General features: G+C 42.8%; 1 protein-coding gene across 2 annotated transcripts in view; it reads left to right on the top strand.

The window, feature by feature from the left end:
• NOL4L (nucleolar protein 4 like) overlaps positions 1-17,540 on the top strand; it is a 201,382-nt gene that overhangs the window by 105,893 nt on the left and 77,949 nt on the right. Inside the window, exon 1 of one of the 2 annotated variants that reach the window (XM_051979387.1) lies at positions 13,827-13,906. The exons of the other annotated variant lie outside the window; for it this stretch is intronic. The gene's annotated coding sequence lies outside the window, so the exon portion shown is untranslated. Of the gene's footprint in view, positions 1-13,826; positions 13,907-17,540 lie in introns of those variants that run through there. 2 annotated transcript variants of the gene reach the window in all.

A 17,540-nucleotide genomic window follows, 5' to 3' on the forward strand; every position in this document is an offset into this window, starting at 1 on the left:
GGAAAAGAATTGAGTTTGGAATCTGGGGAGTTTGTTTCAGGTCCTGGTTATAAAATGTGTCATGTGATCTTGGGTAAGTCCTCAACCTTTATGAGTTTCAGTTTTCTTAGCTATAAAATGGAGATAAATAGTGCCCACAGAAGGTATTTCTTGAAGTTATTGGGAGGATCAGATGAGAATAATAATTTTAATTCTCAAGTAATTATCCCCTCATCAGGGTATGTTGATTGTGTAGGTTCAGCTTCCATATAATCAACAGAGAACTGTGAATTCTCACCCTAAGGGTCTTAGATTTCATTGTAGATTCCAAATAAGGGAAGAACAAGGTCATTTTCAACTTTCCAACTTGTTTGCCTGGGCTTAAGGAAGCACTTTGCTTCCTTCTTTGCTCTTGTTTTTCCAGAATCTGGGTAGGAAGCCTGTTTAAAACAACCAAAAACCTTGCCATGCCAACTCTGTTTGGCAGAATCATTAGATAGAGACAAGATTGTGCAATGTGTTCTCTAGGAATGTGCCAGGAACAATTCATTCATTCTAGCAGCATTGTGTGAGTTCAGCCCCCAGAGATAATGGATAAGTCATGGGGTGAGGTGGCAAAAAGTTGGATTTGGGGGGTCAAGGAACCAGATTTGGATACCAGCTCTGTATTTATGAGGTCTTTGGCTAGTCCCATCTTTCTCTGCCTCAGTTTCCCCATCTGTAAAATGAGAATGTTAGAACAGATGACCTCAAAGATTCCTTGTACATCTAAGTCTTGTCAACTTCATATCACTGATTTAGAATTGGAAGAGAAAGAAGTCAGAGCTGGAAGAGGCATTAGAAGTCAGAGTTCAAACTCCTCATTTAATGGATGAGGAAGCTGAATCACAGACAAGGCGTGTATTGTCATCATTTGGGAGGAAGATAGAACATAGTGACTGATAATAGATGCCTTGAACCAGAATAGTTAGTGTTGGCCTGCATGGAAAAACCAGATGAGAAGGGACGAGGTGGGAATGCTTTATTTGTTTCAAGAAAGAAAAAGAAGGCAAAGATCAGGAATGTCTTCATTATCTTTCAGAAAGGATGGGAAAAAATTCTAGGAGAGTGTCTAAAACTCAGACACTAAAATGGTGCTGCAAAGCATCATGGAAACCTCATTTCTTTATGTCTCCTGTGAGATTTAGTAGGAATAGAAGCTTCTTCACAATAGCAGCATCAGGAGGAGGTTACTCTGTGATATTCAGATTTGATTCATCTCCACAAATCAGCTAATATTTATTAAGTACCTACTATGTGTTGATCTCAGTTTTGGGCAGAGGACATAAAACATGAGTGCAAATAAATATCCTACAAATTAGAATGTGATAAATGTGTAAGAGAGATTGGCTTACCGTCAAGAAGGAATAAGGAACACAATGAAGGAAGCAATGTGGGAACTGAGTCTTGAGGAATGGGGAAGGATTTCAGATTTCAGCAGGTAGAAATGGAGAGAGGAGGTTCCATTTCAGGAGTGGGAGAGGTGAACCCAAGCATGAACATGGAAGGTGGGAGGAGATTAAAGTCTGGAGATGATCAGAACTCAGATTTTGACTGTCCAAATTAAAGCCAAACAAATATAAGAAACAATACTTATCTTGTAGTCACAAGACCTGAATTTGAGTCTGAGCTTTAACACTTTATTACCTATGTCATCCTGGGCAAGTTACTAAGCTTATAGGATCATACATTGAGAGCTGGCAAGAGGCCATTTAATCCAACTTCCTCATTTGTGTAAGGTCACACAGGTAACAGAGATGAGATAATTCCCTGAACTTCAGTCTTCATTTGTAAAGTAGTGATAATAACTCTTATTCCTCTAGCACTTTAAAATTTACAAAGAATTTTCCTTTGAGATCAGGAATGCAATTATTATAATGATTACACCACTGAAAACATTAATTAGGAATATTATCACCTGAAGAAAAAGTTTAAAATGGACACAAGTACAGAAAACAGAGGACCACATGTGTTTACTGGTCAGGAGATAGCATAGATGCCTCTTATCCCTGTGGTGATTTGGGTGGTAGTTAAAGTAGACCCCACTGTGAGGGTGTCATAGTGATGGGACCCTGGAGAAGAAAGTGGCCTTTAGGGCAATTTTCCTCCATACCACTCCCCTGCATCACTTCTTCATGCCAGCACCCTTGGACAAAATCCCATTCATCCCATGTTGGTTATAACTCTGATTATGTCTTTGAGGGCACCTCACTAGAACTCTTGCATATGTGAGTTATTGTTACAAACTAGCTGTTGTTAAATTTTCTCATCATTTGGATGGCCTCTCAGTTGAAGTTGAGTTCTTCCATATGAGCCACTAAAGCATTTTCATTGAAATGCCAATGATAGGAATTCAGTTACTTCAGCTCTCAAAACCAAACATGAGGTGGACCTGTTCTCTCCTCATCAGTCCTTTGCCTTTGCAACTGTGTCCTCTGTGGCTTCAGGGAGGGCTCAGCTCTCCTTCCAATAATCCAGGTCTCTGCCTCCCAAAAGACTTTGTAAAAGACAAGCTCTTCACTCAAAACACCAGGTGGACTGCCTCGGATCTAGAGGAGGAGCAGCAGTCTTGGGTGATCTGATACCACTCAGTCTGAGGTTTTGTAACCAAATCTAAATGATGCAGGAGGATTTCAGACTGTTTCAGCAGCTGATGTCTGGAGATCAATTAGAGATAATGGCTTCTGGTGGACATGAAGGAGCATGTCCGATCTTTTGACTGGCTGTGATTGTACTTCCTTCATTAATGTGCACTTTTTTTCTTTAGAGGATGGGAGAGCCCAGGGCTGCATTGTGAATTTGCACGGGTGTCTCATCCTAATTCCTTTTTGCTTAGCTCAAGAGTGGCTTGGATTTGGGCCCCTCTGGTTGCTCCAGCAGAGACCCATTCAGGCTTGAGAGGCAGAGGCGTGTTTTGGATCTGTGTGTAGAGACAGCAACTTACAATAGACAAGTCTGCCTGGAGCCACAGGCCCCCTCAACCAGGATTCTGAGTGATTCAAAATAAGCTCCTGGTACCTCTTTCTTTAACAATGGAGAAGAGACCCTCCTGACTGCAAATTCCAGTGTTCCATTGGGCATTCAAATCTCCCAGCTCAAATATCCTTTCCTGATACAACGCTGTTCCCCTCTCAGGTAGAAATGTTGTTCCCTGTTTCTGACCTCCAGAAATACTGAGTATACTCCTCTCCTGTGCATGATCAGTTTTGAATCATAATTATTTGTTTGTGATTGTGAACTCGGTGTCTTGTTTATTTTTGTATCTCCTCTAAGACTGTGCTCTTTTTCTCCTTTCTTTTTAAAAACTTTTGGTCCAGACATATCATTTCATTGTTGTGGTCAAATGCACTCTTGGTGTAGAAGCTCTCTCCATTGATGAGGAAGCTTTGGGATAGCTGGGTGATACAGTGCATAGCCTACTGGGACTGAGTCAGGAGGACCTGAGTTCCAGTCTGGCTCAGATGCTAGTTGTGTGACCTTGAGCAAGTCACCTAACCCCAGTTCCCTCTGCCCCCTCACCCCCCCCCCGGCCCTGTCCCCACCAAAGAATAGCTGGAATGCTGAGTTTAGGGTAACTCCATGTCCACAATGTCAAGGAATCACAGAGGCAAAACTTGCACCCAAGCCTTAACTCCTAGGACCATCTTCTCTCTACTACACTTTGATGCTTCTTAAGGTCATTATTAGGTGCTTAATACATGTAAAAAAGACATTGTCCTAAGTCCCATTTAGAAAACCTTCAAGGGCCAATTCTGTCCCTAGTTATCTCTAATTTTGACTTATTCAGGGCCTCAGTTTTCTCTTTTGTAAAATGGGGGGGGGGCAAGGGCAATGAGTCATAGGAAATAGTTTTATGGGCCCTTCCAGCTCAAACATTATCCCTTTGTTGTTCCAAGGTCCTTTCCCCCTCAAGCATTCATTGTTCTAATATTCTGTGTTCTATGAAGAGAAGAGGTGCTGAGACTGATGGTAAGGGTTTTACTTCTTTTGCCTTTGACTCAAACTGTGTCTTTGAGGAAATCATTTTGCCCATTTCCTTCAGGTTCCTCATTTATATAAAGGAATAGTGATGGCCACTTCTTACCTGCTTCATTATAAAACCATAATGATGGTGACAGTTTATATGGAATGGGGGAGCTGGAAAAGACCTTAAAACCTGGAGAAGAACTTAGTCAAGCTAGAAGGGACCCTGAAATGAATAAATTATGTAGGCAGCATGACATAGTGGACAAAGGACTGACCTCCAAGCTTGGGAGATCTACATTCTGGGATTCTGACATGTTCTGGCCGAGTGACCTTTTGTTAAGTGCTTGACCTTTTAATGTCCCCATGTGACTCTCTGAGTACCATTAAGTTATAAAACAGTTGCCTATCTGCACTGATATAGGGGAATTCCTTACTAGGGGTCTCTATATAAATGAAATCACAGATTTAGGCCAAAAATATTTTCAATATAGATATTATATAGATAGATGTAATATAGGTAGATAGGATATACATGAGATAAAGTGCTTTAGGAGGTAGCTAGTTTGCTCAGTGGATAGAAATTTGGAACTGAAAAAAGGTAAGTTCATATCAGGCCTGAGACATTCACTCGTTGTGTGACACTGGGCAAGTCACTTAACCCTGTTTGCCTCAGTTTCCTCATCTGTAAAATGAGCTGGAGAAAGAAATGGTAAGCCACTCCTGTGTCTCTACAGAGAAAATTCCATGTGGCATCATGTGAAGAGATGAGTAAGATAGAAATGACTGAACTCTCCTAAAGCATTTTAAGGTTTGAAAAGTTTTTTTCAATACTTCATTTGAGTCTCATGATTATTCTGTTAGGAAGGTATTAACAATTGTTATTGTTCCCTTTTTAAAAATGAAAAAACTGAGGCTGAGGGAAGTTACACGATTTATCTATGATCATACAGCTATGTGTTGAATGAAGACTCAAACCTAGTTGAAATGGGTTGCTCTTGCCTGTGAGGCCAGGGTTCTTTCCTGAATGCAAAATCTAAGAGCTGGAATAGACTTTATTGGAAACCTCTTATTTTGCAAAGAGGAATTAGGCCCAGAGAAGAAGGACTGACTTATCTAAGATCACACCATAAATAGTAGAACAAGCACTAAAAACATAGGCAGGAAAAATAGCATAAATAGAGACAATTAGTCAGAAAAGCTCCATATATATTCTGTGGACCATAAGCTATGGGTTTGTTTGAAGTATTAGAAGACAATAAGAATAGCTTATGGGGAAATTGTGGAGGGCATGGCATTTGGCAAGTTTTCTATCTTGTCTTTACTATGGAATTGTAGCCACTTTGGCTTGGATTTGTTTTTTGTTTTTGTTTTTTTTGCTGAGGCCATTGGGGTTAAGTGACTTGCCCCAGGTCACGCAGCTGGGAAGTGTTAAGTGTCTGAGATCACATTTGAACTCAGGTCCTCCTGACTTCAGGGCTGGTGCTCTATTGCCTGGGCCCCCTAGCTGCCCCGAGGAATGGTATTTGTTGAAAATTATTCTAGTGACCTTGGGTAGCTAGGTAGTACAGTGGGTAGTGTGCTGAGCCTGGATTCAGGAAAACTCATCTTCTTGAATTCAGATCTGGCCTCAAGACACTTACTAGCTGAGTAACCCTGTGCAAGTCACTTAAACCTGCTTGCCTCATTTTCTTCTGCAAAATAAGCTGGAGAAGTAATGGCAAACTACTGCAGTATATTTGCCAAAAAAAAAAAAAAAAAAAAAACCAACCAAATGGGATCGCAAAGAGTTGAATACAACTGAACAACAATAATCTAGTGACCAAAAACATTCTGAAAAGTCAAATCCTTGATTTTGCTTTTTGTTGATTAGAAAATATTTTTGTAATAGATAAGATTCTCCATTTCTTATATGGAGCTAACATTCGAGAATGGTAAAAACTCTTGGCAAAGTGACTGAATCTTTCTGAGCCTCAATTTCCTCAAATTTTTTTTTCCTGAGGTAATTGGGGTTAAGTGACTTGCCTCGGATCACACAGCTAGTTTCCTCATGTTTTAAGTGAAAATTAGTAACACTTGTACCCATGAAATTGCAGCATTTTTGTGAGGAAAGCAATTTCCAAACTTTAAGGCTTTGTAGGAATGGGAGTTTCTACCATTGCATATTATTTCACATATGTGTGTGTGCGTTTATATATATATATAAATGCACGTGAATGTATATATACACATACTATCATTCAAGGTCACCTCCTACCTGGCAGAGTGAAGAGCCCAATCACAGTATATTGTGGCTAGGAATTAATCTTGCATATGTCCTCTGCAGAGTGGCAGAGGACAACTCAAGGCTTAGACAAATAGGATTCCCTGTGACCCATTAATACATCTACTATATAGACAAACTGGGAAAATGTCAAACCCAAAGAGAAAAAATGTCTTAACTACATTAAGAAAAGCTAACTTCATAAAGTCCCAGGATTTCAGCATCATAAAGGCCCCCAGAGATTATTTGGCCCAATCTGGATATAATCTCTTCTATAGCATCTGCAATAAATAGTTATCTGGACTCTACTTGAAGACCTCTGGGGATGGGGGGATTCACAGCCGTTTAAGGCACTCCATTCTGCTTTTGGACATCTCTAATTGTTAGAAATTAACATTGGACAAATGGGGGAGATAGTGAGGGGAAACAAGGAGCTAGACCTCTGGGGACCAGTGTTGAGTATAATTAAGTACCAAGATCTAAGTTGATGCAACTGTACTGTAACCTGAGAGGAAATGACTAAGCTGAGTAGGACCAATAGAAAGGAAAACTGGAACTAATGATCAGAATAATGGTGAAACTGGGCAGAATCCTTGCTGGGGGAGGAGCAAGGGGGGAGGAGGGTTGGAATGGGAGGATGGAGGGAATCATTAATGAGTAGTACAGTGATAAGTTAAATCTATGGTCTTCTTTTAGCAGAAAGGAATGATTTGGTAGTCATGCTTTCACCAAGCATCTTAAAGCAATTATATTTTAAGATCCTGAATATTGATATTATATTCATTGCAAATAAGGAGTTATTTTTAATTGAATTGTTTTCAATCAACAAAAAGTTAATTTTTCTCTTTCCTACCATCTCCTTCCACTCTTGCCCCCAATTTCATTGAAAAAGAAGGAAAATCTAAACTGTTACAAATATTTACAGTAAACCAAAATAAGTCCTCCACCTATTGTACATGTCAAAAAGAAATTCATGTTTCAATCTACCCTTTGAGTTACCTCTCTATCAGGAGAAGAGTAGCATATTTCATCATAAGTCCTTTGGAATTGTGGTTGGTATTTACATTATTCAGAGTTCTAAGTCTTTCGGAGTTAATATGTACTTACAATATCATTGTTATATAAAATGTTCTTTTGATTTTGTTCATGTGACTATCTTAGTTTATACAAGTCTTCGCAGGTTTCTCTCAAACGCTCTCCTCCATACTTATTGTACAAGCATATTACATCACATTCACATGTTATCACTTTTTCAGCCATTTCCCAATTGATAGGCTTCCCTCAGTTTCCAATTTGCAAAGAAGGAATTGTGAATGAGAAACAGCATGAGAGATTTCATAAAAATGTAGGATTAAAAAGAAGAGGGGCTGGTTATATTGTAAAAATAAAGAATGGACAATTAGATAGCCCACATGTTCCACTGATATCCTTATGTCAAGAGACTAAGAAAAGAATACAGCAGTACATTGGCTAGACCCTCTGTGCAAACTTACGGGAGGACATGGGCAAAAGCTGCCCAAGTATACACAGGCATGAATGAATTTAGATCTCTGTACTTGAAGGGAATACCCACAATGGGATCATAGATTTACTAGAATCCTGTTTTTTAAACATGGAGCAGTTAGCAGCAAATTGACTGTCTTGGAAGGATTTGAAATTTACCATGCTGTAATCACTATACTAAGCAAGGTCACATGGGATCTACTATACTAGAATGATTCTAGTCCAGGGTTGTTCTTTACCTGGAGCTTATGAACTTATTTATAAAAAATAATTTGGATAACTGTATTTCAGTGTAATTGGTTTTCTTTATTATTCCATGTGTTTCATTTTATGCATATAAAAACATTATCTGAGAAGGTTTCACCAGATTGTCAAAAGGGAGGAGTTCATGAAACAAAAAAAGCTTAGAAACACATGTTGTATTTAATGAGTATCCACTATGTGCCAAGTACTGTGTTAAGAAGAAGGATATGAAGTTTAGATAAGATATTGCCCCTTTCTCTTCTGAGGCATACATTTGTAGGGGTTGGGGTGGTATGTTAGATTTAATTAGGTCACAAAATTTCCAGTCCTCTTTTTTTATAGAGGAAGAAAATGAACCCCACACAGACAGGATGGAGTGATGGAGTGATAGAGTGATGGAGAAGTGATGGAGTAATGGAAAAGCCTGTATTTGAACCTAGTTTTCCTCACTCTGAATTCAAAGTTTTTATATTCTCTGTGCTTGCAGAAATGCCATCTTGGCTTCTGTCACTGACTTTATCTTTGTCATTTCCTTTTCTCTGATTCCCCCAATCTACAAAATGGCCATGCCACTTTCTGCCTCGTTCACATGGATAATAGGAGGAAAAATTTCTTTTAAAGCGGAAAGTAGATGTCCTGAGCAGAAACAATTAGTAAGAAAACAATAGTATGTTCATGTGTTTTAGAACTTGATAGAGCATTAATCTAGTATTCTCATTTCACAATTAAGAAAATGGATGGTTGGAAAGAAAAAATTACTTGACAAAGGTCATAGAGTAGTCAGTAGAAAGATCCCATGATTCAAACCCAGGTCCTTGAACTCTGAATTCTTTCTACCATACCACACAATCTCATTTATGGAAGCTCATCTATTCATTATCATGAGAATCTTTTTATTCTGCTTGGTTCCTGTATGACATACTTTGTTCACAAGCTTTTGCATTTAAGTCCCCACTATGTTCAATGACTCCATGTATCAAGAGATTAGATGGGTAGGCCTTCCTCTAAATATTAGGATCTTCCTGATGGATAGGAGAAATGGGTACTTAAAGAAGCTGCCTAGTCAAACATCAGTCTGGGAGAGCAACTAGAACCATGAATTGTTGAAATGATTTGGTATAGAGACATGGTTTGGTATCCCAGCGCAAGCTACTAACTTACTGTTATCTTGGCCAAATCCCTTCCCCTCTCCAAGCCCTAGTTTTCCTGTTTGAAACGAGGGAGCCGAACTAGTTGATCTCCAAGGTCCTTTAGAGCTTTGGCTCTCTGGATTATGTGTGAACACAGGGAAAGAAAACTGCTTTCAAAACACTTCAAGTTTCAGATTTACAAGGTGCTAATGAGATAGGTAATAAAACACTTTTTCAAAAAGACAGGTTACTTTTATATTGCCTTTGGTTTTCTGTGTTAATGTGCTGTTACCTTTTCATTTTTTAATGGTGAATTGTTGTGGTCTGAATGCATTGCATTCCCAAATTAGAGCTATAGAGGGAGCTTTCCCTCCCCTCCCCCCTTGTAAACCTTAAATTGTTAACAATGCAAACCTTTCAGGCACGAGAAAGAGTTCTTTACAAAGTTAGAGATTCAGTGAAAATGATACCAACCGTTATCGTTTTTTTTTCCTTTTTTTCTAAGATAATTCTAGTGTAAATGTGTAGCCACTTCTGAAAGCAAGTCAGTAGTGAACAGTCCTAGTTTTAGAAACCATAGACTATTGAAGTTGGAGGGAGCTTAAAGATTATCTAAACTAGCCTCTCTTATTTTACAGAAGAGGAAATTGAGGACCCAATAGGGAAGTAATTAGTGCAAGTTTATACATCAAATTCATGGCAGAGCTGGCAAAAGAACTCATGATTTCTGACTTTATTTCCCATGCTACTTCAACTATGTCACACTTCCTCACCAAAAGTTTGTTACCCTGGCAAAGAGGTGGGTGGATGAGGAGTATCTGCTAGAAAAGAGAAGCCAGGAATTAGGGAAGGAAGGATAAATTCTTTGATTCAGATCAAAACCAGAAATTTTAGGAAATGCTATAACAATTACAAAATAGCATATCCATAAATACTGATATAGGCTATAGGGTTGGTTTTGTGAAACTTGGTGATGAAATAGCTTCGCTGTTGATCAGAGAGAAGCTCAGTTGTAATTCTACTGTTCATCTTAGCACAGTGTGTCATTTATAAAACTCTGAATACTGCCCCAGTATTTACTTTGTTCCGAGGTTTGGTTTGCCTCTAGCTAGTGTGTGTGTATTTGGAGGGTAGATGATGGTGATGCAAAATGTCTACTTTGTGCTTATTTAGTACTTTCTCTACACATTTTTTCCTAAATTTGGATAAATTTTTGGCTCTTTAATGTAGAAAGGTTACATTGCCATTTTAATTATGTGTTCTATTTTATTCTGTTTCATTCAACAAACATTTCTTAAATGCCATTCATATATAGAACACTATACTCAGGAAAATAGTATGATTAAGTGTTTATCAAGCACTTAACTACCTACCAGGCACTATTATAATATTAAAAACACAAATACAAGCTATCTAGACAGCCCCTGCCCTCATGGAGATTACATTGCAACCTGAGAAGGGGTACTAGAAAGGGAATTCTGCTACTGGTCCATTGTAAAGAGATGTTGGAGAATTGGTGTGGCCACCTAGGCAAAAACTCACCAAACAGAGCTAGGAAACCCAGTGCCAGAATCTGAGACATGACTCTTGTCTGCAAGGATCTATTGAGGGACATAGGACATACAAACTCATACAAAATAGACCATCAGGTAATGAAAAGAGTATTAGAATTGGAATCCAAATTATTTGGATTAAAAGACTGCTTCTGACACTTCTCTAGATATGTGAACATGGGCTAATCAGTTCCCTTTGAGCCTTTCCTCTGTTAATATGGGGATATCACTTGAATTATTTACGTGAGACTAAAGATGAAGGAAAATTGTTTTGTAAAGTGGCACAGAAAATTGAGCTGCTATTATTATGACAAGCAGCCCAAACCAAGTGTTATTCAGGTCTATGGTGGAAAAGCTCATTTCCAACTGAGTATATTTTAGAAGTAGAGAGTCCAGGAATCAGGGAAGACAGCATTGAACTGTGCTTTGAAGGAGAGATTTTGGGGAATACTTACAATACAGCCTTTTAAAAAAATCATATTCATTTTATCCAGAGATGCCTGGCTTTGATTGGACAGCACTGGTTTTGGAATTACCATGTTTCTAGATGGCATGTGTCTTTTTCTCTATTTCAGATACTGTATCTCCTTGGATAAGGTGTGCTATGATATTATTTATCTAGTACTTTCAAGCATACCATATTTTACAGTTGTAGTGTATTCTAAGAACAAAACAGTTTCTTAGAAAGGTTGGAGAATGTAGTGTGTATAGTTGTCCCCAAAAATACAATAGGGATAAATGCTTTTTGGAGAGGCAGGAAGACAGGTGAGATCTAAGGACTTTTTTTATCATTGATTCTCTGGTGCCTAGTACTGTAACTGGTACATAAGATATACAATAAACATTTTCTGGCCCACTGATCACTCAGAATCTTAGCCCTAATAACCTTTATTGTATTCTAGACCTTGAACAAGTAATTTAATTTCTCAGTGTCTCAGTTTCTTCCTCTATATGGAGGGAGGAATTCATTTCTCTCTTTTTATTAGAAATTCCCCCACTTCTCTTCTCCAGACCTCAGTTCCCTCATCTGTAAAGTGAGGGGGATAAAGTAGATGAATTCTAGTATTCCTTCAGATCAAGCATTCTGTTTTAAGTTTCGCTCTCACTTCTGACATTCTACCCAGCTTTCCTCATGGACAGTTCCCTATACCAATGAAATAACAGATCTGTTGTTTTAAGTTTTCTTTCGGTTTTGGTATTCCATATATTATGGTAAGATTTTCTAGATTTAAATCCTATACAACCTAGAATATTATATTGTCTTGCCCTAAAGTATAATACAGAAAATGAATCCTGGGTTTTAATGTCAGAGGACAGATTTGAATCCTAATTGTCATTCACTACTTATATGACCTTGGACAAATCACTTTACTACATTGGGGCCCTGTTCCCTCCTCTGTAAAATCAGGGGTAGTTGGACCTAGCGAGCTTTTAAAATACCTTCCTAGTTCTAAAGTCTATGAAAGGCTGAGAGTGCTTTGTAAACCTTAAGGGACTAGATGAACGGGAGTTGTTAGTACAACCAGTTCGGCTGTTGGTGGTTGTAAAAACAGGTGAGTTACTACATTCATGCAGACTCGATCCAGATTGGTGGGGGGCGAGGGGAGGGAGAGAGGATAACTGAGAAACGGTGTGAAGTTGAGTGGTGGAAAAGAGACAAAGGAAAGAAGAGGAAAGAGGAAAGAGTGTGTGACAGGGAGAAAGTGGGAGGGGTTAAAAGAGGAGAGGAGGGCAGTGGGTTAGGCTGTGTAGAGGCTGCAGAAGCTGGGAAAGGAGGAGTCAGGGCAGGGCAGCTTCGTGATGGATGGGGCAGGGCCGGCGATTGGGGTACGGTTGAACGCTCACCTGTCTAGTTTTCAAAGTCCAGTATCATGTCCAAGAAGTCGAGTGAGCCCTTGGGTGTTTGTGAAACGTGGGTCTGTGAAACACGGGGAGGAGGCCAATAGCCAAGCAACACACATGGGGAAATCTCAGCTACTGCGCTTTGATAAAAATGCCAAGGTTCTCTGGGGGCCTCCTTCAGGGCTCAGACTGGGCAGGCTGGGTCTGGTTCTGCCTGGGGCTGTCGTTGGCTATCTTCCTAGATATAGGAAAGGTGCTGACTGTCCCTCAGACTGTGGGTGATATCTACCCCCACAAGATTCCCTGGCCCTTTTCTCACCACGAAGCAGTGTCAACACACCCCTCACTCCCTACTGTGTGGGCTCCCGAGTACAGTAACTGTGACCACTGGAGCCTGCATCCGTTGAGTGGGCCCAGTTTATCTTTGCTCCTCCTCTCCGTATCTTCATGGAAACATTTTCCTTTTAAAGGCTCCTCGGCTAATCACAGCTCTCTTCATGCTCAGGGCTTGTCTTCATCAATCCCCCCTACCTGGTTCTTCTTTCTCCTATCCTCTACCTCCTCTTCTTCCCTCTTATCGCTCCCCTCCCCGCTGTTTCCAGACCTGTCTGTCCCTCCCAGCTGCACCCTCCTCGCTCAGCTCCCCTCTTTCCAATGTCTGGGACCTCCCTCCACTCACGCCACGCCCCCTTCTCAATGTACCCCCCTCTGGTCCCCTCGCCTCTGTGCATCCTCCGGGTTCCATACCAACCCCCTTAATGCACCTCCCACCTTCTAGGCTCTTTCCAGTGCCTGGGACCTCCCTCCTCCCAGGCCCCGCCCCGTGCACCCTCCCGGTGCCCAGGACCTCCCACTGCTTGTGCCCCGCCCCCCTTCATTGTACATTTCCCCCCAACCTCCCCCCCACTCTCCCCTATCCCCGTGCCGGGCATCTCCCCCGCCCCTCCTCTCTGCACTTCCCCCTCCCCGTGCCCGGGACCTCTTCTCCCCGTGCCCCGCCCCCACTTCGTGCACCCTGCCCCCCCTCGCCCCGTGCCTGGCCCCTCCCCCGGGTGCCCGGTGGCCCCCCCCTTCCCTGGCCGGCCCCGGCGCCGCTCGCACTGGGCCCTCCTCGCCCCCGCCCCCCGGGCCGGGCAGTGACGCGCCGCGGCGGTGCCAGCCCCTCTCCCCGGGCGGCAGCAGCAGCAGCAGCAGCAGCAGCAGCAGCAGCAGCAGCAGCTGTGGGGCTGTCACCGCGGCTCACTCTCCGCAGCCTCCGCCGTCTCCTGCTTCTCCTCCTCCTCCTCCACCTCCTCCTCTTCTCCTCCCCCTCGCCCGGCTCGGGCCCCCTCCCCCGTTCACCTCCCTCCCTCCCCGCCCCCCCATCCGCCGCCGCCGCTGCCGCCGCCCAGGTACGGAGCCCAGCCCCCCCCCCCAGTCCCCGCCCCGCGGCCCCCCGAGCCCTATCGGTCCCGGCCGTTGAAGCTGCGGTTGGGGGGGGTCCTCGGGAGGGGGGTGGGGTAGGGGTGACACAAGGGGTCCCAGGGAGGAGGAGGACGTCGAAGATGGAGGAGAGGGCTTCCTGCTTCAGGAGGGGAGAAAAAGAGGGGAGGGGGTGGCTGCGCTTTGCCTTCACCCCCCTCCCTTCTGGAGTGTGTATGTGTGTGTAGGTCTGTGTGTGTGTGTGTGTCTGTGTGTGTCTGTGTGTGTATGTGTATGAGTATCGTGGGGAAGGGACAGGGTTCTGCCACGCGGGGGTAGGGAGATCGTGTGGCTCTGACTCCGGGGTGGCCAGTCCCTCCGGTCTCGGCAGAGTCGGCGCTCGGACTGAACTGTTTTGCCTGAGTGGGGGATGGCTGGAAGGGGAGGGGAGAGGAGGGAAGAAGGTGGAAGTGTGTACCCCTGTTTAAAGAGTGTTGAGAGACTTGCGTTGTGTACACACACGAACGAAGCTGAGGGTCCACGCCGCGGTGGGGATGGGAAGGAGGGGAGCGGAGTGGGGAGGACTGCTTTCGGCGCACAGTAGAGGTATTGTAAGGCGGACACTTTTTGTAGGGACTAGTGGACAAGTGCCCCATCGGCGCTTAGAGAGTTAAGGACTCTTTGGGGATTGTGGAAGGTGTTTGAAGAGAGGGTGGATGCACGGGGAGCTGGGAGGCCACTCCAGGTCTGCCGCTGACTGAGGGGAAGTGGCTGCTGGTGGGGGATGGAAGGAGTGAGTGGATGCCTGGAGCGGGGCGGGGACGGCTCCGAGAGGGACTTTGGTGTTCCCTTGCCAAGGAGTTGAACTGGTGTTTGGGGAGTTCTCCCTGTCCAGGATGGGGCTGCTTTGACCCTGGGACTCCGCCTGCCAGCCCAGTTCAGGTGAACTTAAGCTAAGATAACCTGTTATGGTACTCGCTGGTGGGCGGTGACTTGGTGGGCATATGGTTGGCCGTTTGGTGAGCAAGCATTCCTAAATTAAAGGGGCTACTGTACTAACGGTGGGGATTGGGGCGTGGGGGGAGAATTGAGGGGGGAATTGAGGGGGGCGTGGCAGTGCGGAGGTTTTGCCTCCCTGGGGAAATGAGATTGCCGGAATTGGAGGAATTGTAAGATGCGTTCTTAAGGTGGATTTACACCTCAGGGGCCGGAAGCCTTCTCCATTGGAAAAAAAAAAAATCCCATCCACATTTTGATTCCAGCTGCTGCTGTTCAAAACTGAGTCCCCAAGAGCTGCAGCTGCAGCTCCTCAGACCATCTCCTGGCCCTCTGGAGCTGGGCTTCCAGTGGAACTTCTCATTAAGCCTCTCTAATTAGCATTATTACTAGAGAAAGGTTAAGGTTAGATCGTCCTTTTTCCTTATCAAGAGCACCTCCCCCTCCCCTCTCCTCTTCCCACCTCTCCTCTTTCCTTCCCTTCCTTCCTCCCTCTTCTTTCCCCTCCTCCCTAAGTGCACAAAAGCACACACACAAAAAAAAAGTGTGAGGAGGAACAGATCAATGAAGGAGCCACAAACCCATTAATTCAAATGGAACCTTTTTTTTCTAAAACATTGATTTTTTCTTTCTGTCTGTGTGCAGAGGAGATTAATAACCTCCTGATTTCACCTGAAATAGTGTTTGGACTCTGTGATTTCCTCCCATTTCTGGTGGAGGGTTGTACTTGAAATAGCATCTCCCTAGGGGCAAAACCCTTCTTATTCCAGATTCACATGGAAAGCCCCGAGCCCCTGTAGCAGTTTAGGTGTTTGTTTGCTTAGCCAGTTGGTATATAGTCTGGGAGGAAGACTGTGTGAGTAGCCTCTCTCTTGATTTCCATGTATTTGGATGATTATGGAATGATTATTTACATGAGCTGTACATAGAACTTCTTATCTTTTCCATTCATGGCCCTCTGCCCACAACTGTCGTTGTGACCTTGGACAAGCCATTTCCCCTCTGTGGTCCTCACTATACAATTAGGAGGTTAGATTAAAGGGTCTCTATGATCCCTTCCTGGTCCTGTCTTTTCTGCAGTTCTGTAAGTCTATATATCTGTGTTCCATTGGTCAATGAGTAGGACTCACTGGATGTAAACCATGGAATAAATGATTCACTGTTGTCTTAAATCTCCAGTATTGTTATTCCTTCATTGGAAAGCCTTAAAACTTAAAAATTCTATCCTTAAAATCAAATCCTTGCCTTAGTTTTGGTTCATTTGGGTTCCTTGAATATCTTCAATAGTTGAAGTGTTATCTGTTGGGAGGATTGGGTTATTGTTACTAATAAACATCTTGTGAATGGTTGCTTAAAGGATGTGTATGGGCAGAAAAGAGGTAGGCTAGTCAGATCTTGAGGATGAGAGACAACAGATGGGCAGCTCAAGTGTTCATTGGCAGCCTTGAGAATAAGAGGAAGGCCTTTATTGTATTGGGTAAATCCTCTGTGGAAGCTTCAGGGGAAAACAGGGACAAGAATTATATAGGATGAGAAGGCATGCCATGTGAGTGAGGCTCTGTTGAAGGGACTGAGAATGTGTTTAGTCCAATAAAAAGACTTGAAAAGGGATTAGATTTGTTTTGCTTGGATACAGAGAGCAATAGTAGGTATGGTGATTAGAAGATGCAAAAAGATGCTGCTGATGTGATTATTCTCTTGTCCAGTGGCTCAGCCTTTTGCAGAAGTAACTCTGGGTCTTAGAAATCTGAATATAAGCCCATGGTACACTATCTGCCTAGCTGTTGCCAGTGAATCAGCTTAGCCAAGGGAAGAAAGGCTGGCTACTTCTAGGGCAATCACATCTCTTAGTTATAATAGTAACTTGTGAAAACATCTAGTAAAACACAGAGGAGTTTTAGTCTCTATCATCCCTTAAAGAATTGGATTAAATTCCATTTATATAGCAGCCCAAAGATCATATTGCAATTTCTCCACTATTCAAAAAATGGAATGATCTGCATTGAGAGGTAGTGAAAAACCGAAGAGAGAAGAGGCTGGATAATCCCTTCTCTGGGATGTTATAGAGAGGTAGGAAGCGGTTGGACTAAATGTAGCTTGTCCAGATGTGAGATTCTTCCAGGCTGGCTTTTGAAGAACAGCGCCTTCCAACACAGATTTCAGGCCTCATCAATCACTCTCTGGCAATAATAGACCCAGTTGCTGGGTATGTGTGTCTTGTGGGGTCAGACAACACTCAATTCAGCACCTCGATGTTGAACAGCGAGAACACAGCACCCAAGGCATTTCCCATCATTGAAGGTTGATATTCCGGATCTCTCCCTCCCCTGGGGTGGATGTTAAACTGGAGTGTGCTCTTCATTGCTTAAGAACTTTTGGCTCCCCTTGATCCTCTTCCTGGAAGGCAAGATCTCTATTCTGGGGAAGTCTTAGGCTGGGAAGTTGCTACAAGTTCAGCTTTCTTCTGAGGAAAGAAAACCTTCTAAAGACCTGATTTACTTCTTAAGGGCTCACTGTCCATGTTCTCACTATAAAGAAGCTATCTTATCCATACAGACTATCTCAATAAAGTGCCTTCTGATTTGATTTTTATGTAGTAGAGAGAAACTCAAGACTTTAAGAATGAGG

Source organism: Antechinus flavipes, chromosome 2 (genome assembly GCF_016432865.1).
Source record: "Antechinus flavipes isolate AdamAnt ecotype Samford, QLD, Australia chromosome 2, AdamAnt_v2, whole genome shotgun sequence".
Lineage (NCBI taxonomy): Eukaryota > Metazoa > Chordata > Mammalia > Dasyuromorphia > Dasyuridae > Antechinus > Antechinus flavipes.